This window comes from Eumetopias jubatus, unplaced genomic scaffold, assembly GCF_037043125.1.
Source record: "Eumetopias jubatus isolate StellerSeaLion01/CBP00866 unplaced genomic scaffold, mEumJub1_p1.0 scaffold_10, whole genome shotgun sequence".
NCBI lineage: Eukaryota > Metazoa > Chordata > Mammalia > Carnivora > Otariidae > Eumetopias > Eumetopias jubatus.
Window position 1 is genome coordinate 21,357,279 of NW_028274816.1, and position 15,656 is coordinate 21,372,934.

The window sequence follows — 15,656 nt, forward strand, 5'->3', positions numbered from 1 at the left end:
CCCATTTGGTCCACTGTTGGGCTTTAGATATATGCAGACATGTCTGGCAAGTGGGGTGGGGTGTCCTTAGAGGCCAGATTGCAGGGTAAGGCCAAGGTCCTGGAGAGAGAAGGAGCCTGTGCTCAGAGCCAGCTCAGCGGCTGGGCCTGGGTGAAGGCGGAGAGCATGATTCTGGCCTGGCCTTCCACCCACAGGGGGCAGATAGAACACCCTGGGAGGGGCTCAGCCGGTGCTCCTGGGCTAAGGCTGCATCTGCAGCTGCCTCCTCAATAAAGCATAGCCTCAGCTCAGATGTGGACTTGATGATTACCCCTGGAGGGCCCTCCATACCCTGGGAGCTCCCAAACATACTTCCCAGTGACTTAGATGTGACTCTCCATCCCCAGAGATGCTCCCTGAGCACCCTCAGGTGGCAGACCTCTTAGATCCTCCGTTCCCTTCCTTCCTCTGGAGCCAGCGCTGCTTCATCAGATGGTGACCGAAGGTTACATTTGCAGCAAGTGCTATTTTCTGATTCCCAGCCTTTTTCCCCAAAATAGAATCTCAGCTTTTTCTTGAGTCTGAGTGGTTTCAGCAGCACACTCCTACCTCCAGAGAGCCTCCAGAGATGGTCTGTAGCTCTGTACGTTGCTGAGGTTCCTGCTCTGTCAGGAGTCACTCCTTCCACAAAATTCCGCCCCCCCCCACACCCAGCCAAGTCTTTCCTTTATTTTTCTTTTTTAGTAAACTTCTATGTTGAAACATAATGTATGTACTAAAATGTACACAAATTCTAAGTATAAAGCTTGATTAATTTTCACAAAATGAATATTCACATACACACCAGTATGTAACCAGCACCCGGATTAAGAAACAGAATATTATTAGCCCCCGGGACGAGTTCCCCTGTGCCCTTTCCGGGACTCCCCTCCAAAGGTGATGGCTATACTGATTCGCAATGGCGGAGGGTAGTTTTGCCTGCTAAATGGAATCACACAACCTATGATTCCATGAAATGGAATAAAAAGGAATTATATAGTAGATGCTCTTTTGTGTCAGGCTACTTCCCTCCACATTAGGTCTGTGAGATGCATCCAAGGAGTCCTGGGTAGTTGCGGATCATTCAATCTCATTGTCACAGAGGATTTCATCGTGTGAATACACCACGGCATGTTTCCCGTTCTCTTAACAGGCCTTTGGGTAGTCTCCAATTTGGGGCTTTTATGAATGGTGTTGATAGGAACTTTCTAATACGTCTTCTGGTGAGCATACAGACACGTTCATTCAGTATATATCTACCACGAGGAATTAGGGGAGGGATTTGGAATTGCTGAGTCATGGTGTTGTAGCTTTCAACTCGAGGGGATTATACCAAGCAGTTTTCAAAGAGGTTGTACCAATTTACACTCCCACCAGCAACACATCAGAGTTCTGGTCAATCCAAATTCTTGCAAAAATGTTGGTATTGTCCTTCTGTTTCACATCAGCTTTCCCTTTTTCTTAGATTGCTTTCTTGAGATTGTATTCACATACCATATAATTCACCTATTTGAAGTATACAGTGAAATGATTTTTCATATCTAATCTATTTTCTGTCTTTATTAGCTTCTCTGTTCTGTACATTTCATATTCATAGAATCTTATTAGACATAGTCATCTGTGATTCTTTCACTTAGCATAAGCATGGTGTCACATGTATGAGTACTTCATTCTGTTTGACCAAAGAGTATTCCATTTTATGGATATATCACATTTTGTTTCCCATTCATCAGCTGATTCATCATTTGGGTTGTTTCTACCTGGTAGCTATTAGGAATAATGTTGCTCTAAATGTTTGTGTACAAGTTTTTGTGTGGACATGTTTTTATTTCTCTGGAAGATACACACACACACACACACACACACACACACACACACACACACACACACACCTAGGAGTAAAATTGCTAAGTTACACGCTAACTCTTATGTTTAATCATTGGAGGAACTGCCAGACTATTTTCCAAAGTGGTGGCACATTTTACATTCCTACCAGAAGTCTATGAGGATTTAGATTTTTCCATGTCCTTGGCAACATCTACTATCTGACTTTTCTATTCCAGTCACCCCAGTGGGTGTGAAGTGGGATCTACTTTGGTTTTGATTTGCATTTCCCCTGATGGCTAATGATGTTGAACATCTTTTCATATGTTTATTGGCCTTTTAAACATATTCCTTGGAAAAATATCTCTTCATATCCTTTGCCCATTTTTAATTGAGTTGTTTGTCTTTTTTTTTATTGAGTTGTAAGAGTCCTTTATATATTCTGAATGCAAGTCCCTTAAAGGCTATATGATTTGCAAATATTTTCTCCTATTCCATGGCTTGTCTTCATTTTCTTCGTTCTTTTGTATGTGGCAATCCAAATGTCCCAACACCATGTTATGGACAAGACCATTCTCCCCACCACCGAATGATCTTGGCACCCTTGGCACCCTTGTTGAAACTCAGCCACGCGTAAACAGGTCTATTTATACATATATACACGGGACTCTCAATTCTGTTCTATTCATTTCTACAGTTGACTTATGTCAGTACATACCACCCTCTCTTGATTACCATTTCTTTGTAGTAAGTTTTGAAGTAGGAAATTATGAGTCTTCCTGTTTTATTCTTGTTCATGAGTCGGCTATTCCAGCTTCCTTGAAATTCCGTATGAAATTTAGAATCCACTTGTCGATTTCTACCAAGAAGTCAGCCAAGAGTCTTACAGGGATGGCACTGAATCTGCAGATCAGTCTGGGGAGTGTTACTTTACCAGCTTAACAATATGAAGTCCTTTCATGCACAAACACAGGGTGTTTTCCCATTCGTTTGGATCTACTTTAATTTCTTTTTTTAAATAAATTTATTTTTTTAAGTGGGCTCTAGACCCAACATGGGGCTTGAACTCACAACCCCAAGGGCAAGAGTCACATGCTCTACTGACCGAGCCAGCCAGGCACCCCGATCTGTTTTAATTTCTTACAACAATGTTTTGTAGTTTTCAGAGTATAAGTTTAGGACTTCTTTTGTTTGGGAGCCTCCAGGCCATGAAGGCGCCCCAGAAGTTATCAAGTCCAGAGCTGAACTGAGTCTGTGTTTTCTTGAGCAATGCCTGTAGATGCAGAGGTAGCCAGGCACACTGGCCAAGCCCCTCTTGGGGGGGTCCTAGCTGTATCCACCATCCATGGCTTGGTGTCGGCTATACTCTCCGACCCTCACCCCTGGCACTGGCCTCTAGGCTTCCTCAGGGCTAGTCATCTATGAATCCTTGCTTGCCAGAAGGTCCCAGAGATTCCTTAAGGGTGCGATCCTGACAGACACAAACTCTCCTTGGGTCTGCAGCTACTACCTTTGATGCTGTTTGGAATAGAGAAGCGTACCTCCCCCCGTTTTTGATATACCCTGATGAGAGTCATCCCTGACCAGCCTGGGCACAGGATCTCAGCTCAGTGAGAGGATTCTTCCACCCTCACAGGTACCCTTTACTGCCCCCTGTGGGTGGGAGGTCACAACATCAGAACCCTGGTGGGTCCAGAACTAGGCCCTCTACCTTCACCTCAGGCCCAACATGCTAGGCCAGCTCCAAGCAAGTCTCCTCTCTCCAGGACTGTGACTTCACCCTGTCATCTGGCCTCTAAGAACACTCCACCTCACTTGTTAGACATGTCCATTTATGTGTAAAGCCCAATAGTGGACCAGATGGGGCTTCGGTCTTCCCCCCTCCAAAAACAGAATGCTGGGTGACTCAGAACAGGAGCCACCTCGTGCTACATATCAGAATCACAGATTCTTAACCCTAAGACAGTGTTGCACCAAGGCTACCTGGCTGACCCAGCTCCCCATTCGACATTCCCTGTGCCCCATGTCAACATTGGATGGAGCCCACATGAGTCCTAGCCCACACTCCTCCCCATATGGATGGACCAGGTGAAAGGCTGTTTCTTACTCAGGGAGAAATGACAGGAGTGGAGCCAGGTGTTGGCAGGACCAGACCTTAAGGCCCACCCAGAACTGGCCAAGATGTTGGGCACCTGGGCCTCTCAGTCAGTTAAGCCTCTGTCTTTGACTCAGGTCATGATCTTGGGGTCCTGGGATGCCCCACATCAGCCTCCCTGCTGAACAGGGAGTCTGCATCTCCCTCTCCCTTAGTCCCTCCCCCAACCCCGCTTGTGCACTCGCTCTCTCTCTCAAATAAATAAATAAATAAAATATTTTAAAAAGAGGAGAGAACTGGCCAAGTTGCTGCACAGCTGAGTAGAGTAGTCTCTATGTGACTGGCCCCCAGGCCTGATAGGTAGATTCATAGTCTTGTCTGCCTTCTCTACCACTCCCTTCCCTTGTCCTCCATTCCCCGCTTGGCCCTTGCTTTGAGTGATACATGCTTACTGCATTAGGGTAAACCAAACTTGTCAGATCCTAGGCAGAAGAAACAAGCAGCTCTGTCATCTCCCCTAAATGGGGCTCCATACTCCTATTGATGTGGCTACACACAACCCACAGGGAAGGCTGGTAGAGGTGATGCAGAGGGGAATGTGGTCCAGAAAGAAGATCATGGGTCCAGACCAAATGGAGCTATTGATAGCCCCCACTTCCTTGGTCCTGCCTTCCCTGTCCTCCCATCCCTAGTCTCTTGAACCCCACACTGATGGTGAACTCTCCACTGTTTTTTGTTTGTTTGGTTGGGTTTGTTTTTTTTTTAAGTAGGCTCCACACCCAGCATGGAGCCCAACACGGGACTTGAATTCACAACCCAGATCAAAAACCGAGATGAGATTAAGAGTCAGTCGCCCAACTGACTGAGCCTCCCCTCCATTAATGTTGTTAAAGAAAATATGGAAAATACAGAAAAGTTAAAGAAAAAAAATCAAGGTCACTAATGCGTGCAACTCAGAGGCAACCACTGACACCACTTTGACATTAATCCTTCCTGTTACTTTAGACATCTTTGGAGTGTTTTGGTGTTCACTCTCCATGACCAATATATAATTTCAAATTCTGCCCTTTTCAAGTTCTGGAATGACATCAGCCTTCTCCCAAGTACTGATGACAACAGCTGACATAATGGGTTTTCCCTGTTTTAAGTGCCTTCCCTGCATTGGCCCACTTAACCCTCACTACAACTGTATGAGTTAAGTACTATTATGCTGATTTCACAGATGGAGTAACTGAGGTTCAGAGAAGGTAAGTGATTTTCCCACGGTCACACAGCTTATGAATGGCAAGTGCTGGAATTCAAACCCAGCAGCCTGGCTCAGAACCACCACATTAAGCCCCCTGCTGCTATAGAGTCTTACAGAACATGCCATTACTGACCGTGTAGTATATATTATATAATGTAGATATAACATCCCTTCCTCACCCATCCCTTCTGGTCATGTTGGGCGGGGAAGATGGTTGCCAACAAGGCTACAGGATACTTACACATAAACAATTTTTTAAAGATTTTGTTGTTATTTATTTGAGAGAGAGAGAGCATGAACAGGGGCAGCGGCAGGCAGAGGGAGAGGGAGAAGGAGACTCCCTGCTGAGCAAGGAGCCCGAGGCAGGGCTCAACCCCAGGACCCAGGGATCATGACCTGAGCTGAAGGCAGATGCTTAACCAACTGAGCGCCCCCCGCAAGGCACCCCTTAACTCCTGATTTTAATTAACATTTTATGCCTACTCAAAAGGTGGAATATTTTCATAAGTGCTTACCTATTGTCTCTGGATACATAGCAAGGCTGTGATGAAGGCCACTCCAAGGGGTGCCTGGGTGGCTCAGTCATTAAGCGTCTGCCTTCGGCTCATGTCATGATCCCAGGGTCCTGGGATCGAGCCCCGCATCGGGCTCCCTGCTCCGCAGGAAGCCTGCTTCTCCCTCTCCCACTCCCCCTGCTTGTGTTCCCTCTCTCGCTGTGTCTCTCTCTGTCAAATAAATAAGTAAAATCTTTAAAAAAAAAAAAAAGTGAAGTATCTTTAAAAAAAAAAGACCACTCCAAGGCAGCTCTTGTTCATGGGTATAGAGCACTCTGCTGCATGCTTAGGTGCCCCCAGAGACTGGAGTGAGGACAGCAAAACAACCCTGCTTAGAGCAAAACTCTGAGGAGAGCCTCACTGTGTGACCTTGAGCAAGTTATATAACTTCCATTGCCACATATGTATGGTGCAATAATAATAACAATTACCCTCTACATGTTTTAGGAGGACGAGGTGAGAGTCCATGTAAAGTGTCTGGCACAGTGCCAGAGGATCAGTAACTCATGGTTGTTGGCTAGTCAATCAGGAGTGGACCCAGGCTTCAGGGCAAATCCAGATAATGTGGCAGACCTCCGCCTCTGTGCTCTGTCCTGAGACCTCAGGCTGGTCATTGCCCCTCTCTGGGCCCATAGGCCTCCCCCAGCTCTCCCCAGGGCCAGTGAGAAGCTCACATGGCAGGACCATGTGAAAAGGCTTTGTAAACTGCAAAGAACAGCACACATAGGAGATTTGAGATGACCCTTTGCCCGCACTGTCCTGCCTACGTGATTTTGCAGGCTCACCATTACAACCATCCCTCTGCGCTCAGATATTGCTTTCATCAGCCCTGCAGAGACCTGGGGACATGCGCAGAGAGGTACTTTTGGCCACCTGCAGCTAGAGTGTGTCCTCTATCACACCAACTCCAAATGCTATTCCCAAAACCGGGAGGTGTTTGTAAATCACTTTCCTGATGCAACCCTGAGATTCTCATTCAGAGGGTGGGCCTAGGAACCTGGGTTTTAACAATGATTTCCCCCACATGATTCTGATACACAGGCAAGTTCAGTAATACTTGGATCATATTTGCTTTCTGTCATTTGCAGAGTGAGCCCCAGGGGACCAGGGCACAGAACAATTCAGTTTTGATAAAGGAGGGGAAGAAATGACAAGGGTGCTTCAGGAAAGGGCAACAGATGTGAGGCCTAAGTGACACTTGGCAAAGCGAGGGGGGCTGGATGAGAGCCCAGAAGAGGAGGAAGTGCCATAGGCAGAGGTTAAATTCAACTTGGTCTAGTTCATATTCAGTCCAAGAGCTGGCTAAGGTGTAGATCTTCTTGTGGTGTGTCTGTGTGCCTATGTGTAACATGTGAATGAATGTATGCTACATATGGATACACTGTAACCTTTATATAACTGTTCTTACATGCATATGTATGTATGCATATGGGTGTGCATTTAGCTCTTGCATTTCTGCATGCTTCGTTGTAAATGAGCTGAGCTTGTATGTTCCTATGTATGTATAGATTTGTATGTACATGTGAGTATTAATTTGAGTAGATATATGAATGAGAATGCCTATATGTGTGTGATTTCTTCCCAGAAGTATGCCAGGTAAATGTTAGCAATAAGAAAGAGATATGGTAATATCAATATCAGACAAGCAGAATCAAAATGACACAATGATATTGACATTAAATGATGCATTAAATGACAGAAAATAATTTATACAACAGACATGAACTTTTATGCACCTACCAACATAGTGTTGAAATCTCAAATCTTAAATAATGAGAGACGAACATACTGAGAGAAACACAGAAAAAGTGGGCAAGTACACAATTGTGAAAAACTTCCAGCTGCAACCGGTGCCATGGCAGATGGGACAGAGTTCTTTCAGGGGCCAGAGTGACCCTTCTCCTCTCTTCCTAGGTACCCTGCACACCAAAGAACCTCTAGTGGTTACCAAATATGGGACCCTCCAAGGAAAACAGATGCACATGGGAAGACACCCATCAATGTCTTCCTAGGAGTCTCCTTCTCCAGACCTCCTGTGGGTGCCTGCAGGTTCACTGCCCCAGGGCCCCCAGAATCCTGGGAAGGAATCAGAAATGCCACCACCTATGTCCCTGCATAGGAGCCAAAGGACTACTGTCTGGGAGGTGGGCGAACCTTAAGGAGGGCAGTGGCCCAATGCCTGCCTCTGGGTCAGGGTTTGAACAACACTCTAAAAAGGGTCCACTGTGTGGCCATAAGTGGGCCAGGGGCCCATTCTGGGCCTCAGTTTCCAAGCCTATATAATGAAGTAATTGGCCCAGATGGTGTTTAAGGCACTGATAATTCTGTTCTTGTCTCTCTCATGGGAGAGCTCCAGGTAAGGAGGAGGTGCTCAGTGATGTGCCCCCGGGACCTTCTGGGAGCTGAGTTGTCCTAAAAGTATGTGAGGAGCAGTTCATTTGTGCTTGCTTTCTTTTTCTTTCTTTCTTTCTTTCTTTCTTTCTTTCTTTCTTTCTTTCTTTCTTTCTTTCTTTCTTTCTTTCTTCCTTCCTTCCTTCCTTCCTTCCTTCCTTCCTCTCTTTCTTTCTTTCTTTCTTTCTCTCTCTCTCTCTCTCTCCCTCTCTCTCTCTCTCCCTCTCTCTCTCTCCCTCTCTCTCTCTCTCTCACACACACATACACACACCATACTCAGTGAACCCTGAGCTCTTCCCTCTCACTTGGGACTTGAGCCCAAGGACAAGCCCACATGGCACATCCAACCCTTCACTGCAGAAGGAGCTCCAAGATGGGGAGGTCACAGGCTCAGGTTCAGTTTTAATGTCCCAGAATCTTAATGCAACCTCTAGCAAGGCTCAAACCCTGAGTCACATGAGCATTGTTGAGATTATGCCTGCCTTTTGAAGCCTTGGGCTTGGGAATTTACCCAGAACAAATGTATTAATTATTTATTCAGATCATTGAGTAACCCACTGTCCAGAATATTCTGTGGCAATCATTAACAATTAGTTGGATAAAGCACTGGGTTTAGAAAAATGTCTACTGTAAGAACCTGAGTGTCAGTTGATATTAAGAAACTACAACCACCAGAGTGCCTGGGTGGCTCAGTGGGTTGAGACTCTGACTCTTGATTTCGGCTCAGGTCGAGATCTCAGTGTTGTGAGATCAAGCCCTGCACTGGACTCCATGCTGGGCTCTGCGCTAGGTGTGAAACCTGCTTGAGATTTTCTCTGTCTCCCTCTGCCCCTTCTCCATCCCACACAAGCACAGGTGCCCTCTCGTTCTCTCTCTAGAAAAAAAGGGGGGAGGGGTACCTGGGTGGCTTAGTCAGTTGAGTGACCAACTCTTGGTTTCAGCTCAGGTCACGATCTCGGGATCATGAAATCAGGCCCGCCAAGGGCTCTGCACTGTGTGGATTCTGCTTGAGATTCTCTCTCCCTCTCCCTCTGCTCCTTCCGCTGCTCATGCACATTCTCTCTCTCTCTCTCTCTCTCTCTCTCTCAAATAAATAAATAAATCTTTAAAAAAAGAATGTTTAAAAAAACGATAACCACCACCCTGGGTATCTAATTGTTGAGAACAGGGCATCCACTGTTAGAACATGAATGGCTGTTACTAGAATGCTGGGGTGTTGGTCATTAGAACAACGACCACCACTGAGAGAAGCCCAGACATTCTGAACACTCTGTGATTGTTATTTGGAATCCCATGGATCAGGTGACAGAACATGGGATAGCCATTACTAGAGCCCCAAGGATCAGGGGTTTAGAGATTGGAGTATCCACTGCACCGAAGTCTGGGTGTCAGTTGTTGGAACACTGGCCATGAACTGTCAGACAATAGCGCTTTGGAACACAGAGTGTTAGGTATAGGAATTTGTGGATGGCTTAGAACAGACTACGGGGTGGTAGTTAAGAGGGGAAGAAGACCAGTGACTAGTTTGGATAATGACTAGTTTGGGGCCAGAGCAGCAAGGGAACAAGCAGAGAATGGAGCAGAATAGGCAGACAGGATCTCCTGTAGCCAGTCAGATGGACCCAGCCCCAACTATTGAGAACAGCCACTCTCAGGGCTGGGCCGCAGGGAGAAAAGGTGAGGTGGCCCAAGAGCCAAGCTCCACAAATGTCCACATGGGTGCCAGGACTCAGATAAATCCTCATCCATCCCTGCCCCTTGGGAGTGCATGGTTCAACTCCAACCCAGTGCTGTAGTCAACGTGGTTAGAGCTTTGGGGAAGCACAGAGGGGAAGTGCCCAGCAGATGGGGAACCACTTGAGCTGAGCCTTAAACATGAGTAGGAGTTTGCCAGGCAGAGGAGAAAGCATTTGGCAGAGGGGACAGAAGCATAGGGAATTGGAGGTGGGAGGCTAGAGTCCATGTGTATCTGCAGGAAGGGGTGGCCAGAAGAAGGCTAGATGAGGAGGGCCTGGGGCAGTGCGGGTGAATCTGGCCCTAATCCTGAACACAGGGGGGCCCAGGAAGGTTTTAAGGAGGGGAGTGAAATGGTCAGGTTTTTGTTTTCTATCAGTCCTCTGAGGAGGATGAGTTGGAAGGGATATAAAGAGGCTGGGGCAGTGTCCTGGCCAGATGTGGTAATGCCCTTGGCAGGGCAGCAGCTCTGGAATAGAGGAGGAGGCCTATTTAAGAGCTGTTTGGGAGGCAGAACAGAGACTGAGGGAGGGGAGGGGACGTGAAAGACAGGGGGGTGCCCAGGGTGCCCAGGTTTCTGGCTTGACAGCACCAACAGCGTCTCCAACAGGAGCAGGGAACCTCTCCCCACAAAGACTCATGGGGCCAGGCTCAAGGCAGAGGGGTGGATCTTGGGGAAGCCAAGCTGAGCTGCCTCCCACCCCTGGACCCTAACGCTAGTGGCAGCCACTCGGACACAGGCAGATAGATACACACACACACACACACACACACACACACACACACACACACACACCCCCTAAATATTGCTTTTGGTTCTATTCTATTCCCCCAAATGCGGAACCTGGGTTTTCAACCATTCTCCGCTCTACGGCCACCACATCGGGCCCAAACTCATATCGTGGCCGCAGGAGGTTTCAGGAGGCCTGGGGCAGATCGCCTCCATGTATCCCAGCACGCGAAAACAATACAAGTGGCTGAGCTTCAGCGAGGACGGTCTGTACCTGACCGTGTACCGCCAGCGCGCGCCTGGGGACGCTGTGCTGCGGCTGAGTATTCATCTTCATGCGCGCCGCCCGGCTCAGCCACTCCACCGCCCCGCTCAGGCCTCGGCTTTCCGCGCCCGGGTGATGGTCGGCTTCCCAGGAGGCCCCTTCCTCGTGGGCTCCGCTTCCACGTACTATGCGTCTGAACTGGCCGCCCGCGAGAAAGCGGAGCTTGTGCTGCGGCAGCATAGGCTCGGCATCCTGGCCTTCCTGAAGTAGGCGGGGCCGGGGACCGGCGCGGGGGACGAGGGACCCGGCCTCCTCCGGACGTGTGCTCAGGGCGGAGGAGGTGCGGTCCGGGTGGAAGGGGAGGGGAGGGGGCTGTGGGGGCGTGGCTGCAAGAGGTGCGTGCAGGGTCTGCGCCTAACTTCTGCGGACGCTCCGTACTGCGATGGAGAGGGACCTAACTCTAGGGGAAGAGGTGTGGTCCCAAGACCAGGTGTCTCAGGGACGCGGCGAGGCGAGGTGGGGCCAGACAGAACCAGGTAGGATCCCCTGAGCAACCAGACGGTCGGGGCTCGGGACCCTGATTATAAGCCCCGCTCTCCCGAGCGCGGGCGACACGCAGGCCCGCGGGAACTGGGCGCTGTTGGACCAGGTGGCGGCTCAGCGCTGGGTACAAAAAAACCATCGCAGCCTTCGGTGGAGACCCAGACTGCGTAACCCTGTTTGGCCAGTCTTCGTGGGCCATGTGTATCTTGGGACTGGTGAGTGCAGTGCCCGGGCAGACCCAGCACAGACTCAGGTCCACAATCCATGAGTGCATCCTCCACTGCACAAATGCATGTGCAGATGTGTACAGGACCATGCAGGTCCACAGACCTGCCCTCACCCCGGCCAAGGGTACAATTCTGGCCATGGGTTGCACTGATGAGAAAACCAAGCCAGTCCGAGAGAGGACAGTGCTGAGAGTAGGGATACTCAGCATTGTCACCCAGCACCTCCTGCCTCCCTACCTCCCCCCAAAGCTCTATCCCCTGAACAGAGTGCACCATCTGCCCTGTGGGCGAGGCTGGGGTCCAGACCAGGCCTGGGAGTCAGGGGCCTGGGTTGGAGACTGGGGAGCAACCACTGACCTGGAGTGTGCCTGCAGGGTGGGTGTCAGGTCAGGTAACCTCTGAGGGCCACATTTGGGAGGTGAGCTGGGACCACATCACACAGGGCTTTACCTGCCACAGTAATAATACTGAAACGCTTGAACACTTTCTGTGTGCCAGACATTCTTCTAAGCCGTTTCTGTGTATTCATTCAATTCCTTCAACAATCCAGAAAGGGAAGTCTCCTCTTTCTACAGTTCTACAAAAAGAGAAGTTTTCTCCATTCTGCAGATGAAGAAACTGAGGCCCAGAAAAGCTAAACAGCTTTATTCAAAATACCCTGGGAAAGATTTGAAGCAGGGAAGTGACACAGCCAGATGTGCATTTAGAGAGATGGCTCAGTGTGCTGAACTGGGTTAGAAAGAAATAGGAGCAGAGGCCTGGAGGCCAACTGGGAGGGAAGGTGGGGTATATCCCACAGGAGATGATGAGGGCTGGCTCTGAAACAGAGGCAGGAAGAATGGAAAGTGGAAGGTCGCTGCAGAGGGATGCATGAGGCCAGATGGACAGGTGCAGTCTCATCCGAAAGGCCTCGGGGCAGCTGGGTAGACGGGTGGGCAGAGGTGATAGGAAAGGCCCCTAGGCCTGGATGGATAGTGGGGGGTGAGGGATGCCCCCTCTCCATTGACCGACCCTAAGGAGCTACTCAGTTCCTAATCTAGAATGTTCCCGAAAATGAAAGACTTTTGGTATGGAAGCAATAGTGGAAGGAGCAGGGTGGGATGTTAGCCCCCCACGTTCTGTTCCAAATGTCACATCATATTCCGACCCCCGGCCATTCCACAGTTGAGGAGAAGGCGCTGAGCCTCCAGATGATGAAATACTGGGCCGCCTTTGCCCATACAGGGTGAGTCTGGTCCCCCAACACATCCGGGCATCTGACCCACTGGCCAGCTGCATCTGGTATTTGTCCCTGCGTGTCCCAAAGGAAATGCACAATCAGCCCAAGCAGACTGCCCCTTCTCCCTCACCTTTCCCCACTCACCAGGTCCTAAACGTCCCTAGGATGTGTTTCTCTCTGTCCCATGACCACACTCTTCATTCACTCATGCATTCATAATGCTCTGTTTTTTACCCAGCCCTATACTGGGAGCTGGAATTCAAGAATCTTGCAGACATGACCCGCATCCTCCAGCAACTTGTTAATATTATAACAAAAACATTAAGTTGCTGTACTGGGGGGGCGGGAAGCAGAAGGTACTTCGAGAGCACGGAGAAGGGAGTCTGACTGAGACTGGATGGGCAGGAGTGGCTTCCTGGCAGAGGTGACATGTGGTCTGAGCTTTGGCCAGCCTTGTGACTAGTCTCCCATCTCCACATTCTCTCTCCTTACCATCCATCTCCCTTATGACACTCAAGGGATCTTTGTGAAATATCATCAGACCAAGCCACTCACCTGCTTAAAACTCTTCATGGCTTCCCTCTACTCCCAGATTAAAGTCCCAAGCCCTTAGCCTCTTGGCATGAAAATCTTCAAAACCTTTACTGTATCATCCTCTCTCCACATCCATCGTCTTCGCATGCCCCATGTTTTCCTGTAACCTTACACTTGCTTCCTCCAAAAGCCCTGGTCTTTCGTACCTCCAACCCTTTGCACATAGTGTTCCCTCTGCCTGGAAGGCCCTTGCCACCACATAGTCTTCTAATTTTTCTTAAAGGTCTATATATCATCTCTGTAAAGACTTCTTGGACCCCAACTCCCAAAGGGAAGGTGAATCGAGGAAGGGAAAGAGAAGAAGGCAGGGTGAAAACGGGCATGAACAATCCCCTTTCCTTCTTCCTTCCGGGCAGAAACCCCAATGTTGGGAAGCTGACCTACCGGCCACAATACAACAAGGAGGAGAAGTACCTGTGGATGGATTTCACCACGAGGGTGGGTGTGAAGCTCAAGGAGGAGAAGATGGCCTTTCGGATGAGACTGCACCAGCATTGAGGACCTGAGAAGCAGAGGCATTTTTGAGGGTGGTTATGCAGGTAGGGAGCCTAAGGGATTGTCCCACCATCTAAGCCTTAGGGAGAACTGACCATGGACACATCTGAGACAAGCGTCCTGCCTTCCACAATGTAAGACCTGCAGAGGTTCCCTCCTATCTCCAGGCCAGAGCTAGAGCCTTAGCCTGTTGTTTGGGGCCCTGCACTACTTGACATCCCATGATGCCCCCCTGTCTCACTGATGCCATCAGGTTTGGCCAGGTCCTTTTCCTGCTACGCTGTGCCCAGCCTCAGGGCAAGCCCTACTTCTCCGAATCCTCCCACCCTTCAAGGTTGACTTGAAGCCACTTCTTTTGGGAAATCCACCCAGACTGCCACTGCCCCTAGCATATCACCCAGTTTATCATTTACCACTCATCCTGCTCAACTTTGTGCCTGTTTACATCACATTGGCCTGAAGGCTTGGGCAGGTTACTTATTACATGTAGTGAAGCTTTGATTGCTTAGGATCTTCTCTCCCTCCCCTACGCACCTCCCCCCAAGGCCCCTCCAAAGCCTGGACCAAGGAATGGTCCTGAGTAAAAACATGTGGACTTGACCTGAATTTCTCCATCTGTACAATGGTTGAGCAAAGCAGATGGCATCTTGATTTGAGCCCTCAGAGGAAGGGTGCATTGCTGCCTGTTCCTCCTAGGGCTGAGCCTGCTTTGCTACACTCAGGGGCTGTGGCAATTTGCCTGGGTAGCAAAACACCTGGCTTTTTTCTTCACTGTCTCAAGTGTGCCCCTCAAGGACACCCATACCCCATGCTCACTTGTCCATGGGTTTAGGTCTTGGTGCTGCGTCCAGACTCCTCACTCTGGCCTCTCCTACAACTCAACCTGGGCATACCCCAACCTATACCCCAGGTTTTTTTGGTTTAGTTTAGTTTTTTGTTGGTAAAATATATATAACATAATTTACCGTTTTAGTCATATTTAAATGCCCAGTTCAATGGTATTAAGTACATTCATGTTGTTATGTAACCACTGCCACTATCCATCTTCAGAATTTTTTCATCATCCCAAACTGAAAATCCTATATCTATTTAACACTAACTCCCTATTTCCTCTCATCCCCAAACCCTGATACCCACTATTCTACTTTCTTCCCTGTGAATTTGACTATCCCAAGTACGTCATAGAAGTGCAATCGTACAATATTTGTCCTTTTGCGTCTGGCTTATTTCGCTTAGCATACTGTCTTCAGATTGCATCCATGTTGTAGCATGGATCGGAATTTCATACCCTTTCTAAGACGGAATAAATAATAAATAAATAATACACACCATATTTTGTTTATCCGTTTATCTGTTGATGGACCTTTGGTTTGTCTCCACCTTTTGGCTATTGTGAATAATGCTCCTATAAACAATAGTGTAGCGTCCCACGGTCTTATGCCCCAAACTACCATGTTGCTTAGTCTCTATTCCTAGGGCTTCCTGAGTTCCTGAGACAACTAGAAGCTGCAGAGAGTGGAGGGGGGGGCCAGAGGCCCCCAACCTTCCATGCCCCAGTATCTGAGCCCCAAAAGCAAAGTGATGGATGGAAGAGGACAAAACCCCTTCCAAGCAAATATTTATCTTCACAGCAACCGTGTCATGGATTTTATTACCCATATTTTACAGATAAGGAAACAGACACAAGACATAAAAGGCCTCGCTCTAGGTCATGACCTAGT

General features: G+C 48.7%; 1 pseudogene; it reads left to right on the forward strand.

Moving 5' to 3' along the window:
• The first annotated feature begins 937 nt into the window (after nt 1-937).
• Nucleotides 938-13,965, forward strand: LOC114198842 (carboxylesterase 4A-like; annotated as a pseudogene).
• Nucleotides 13,966-15,656: the final 1,691 nt, after the last annotated feature.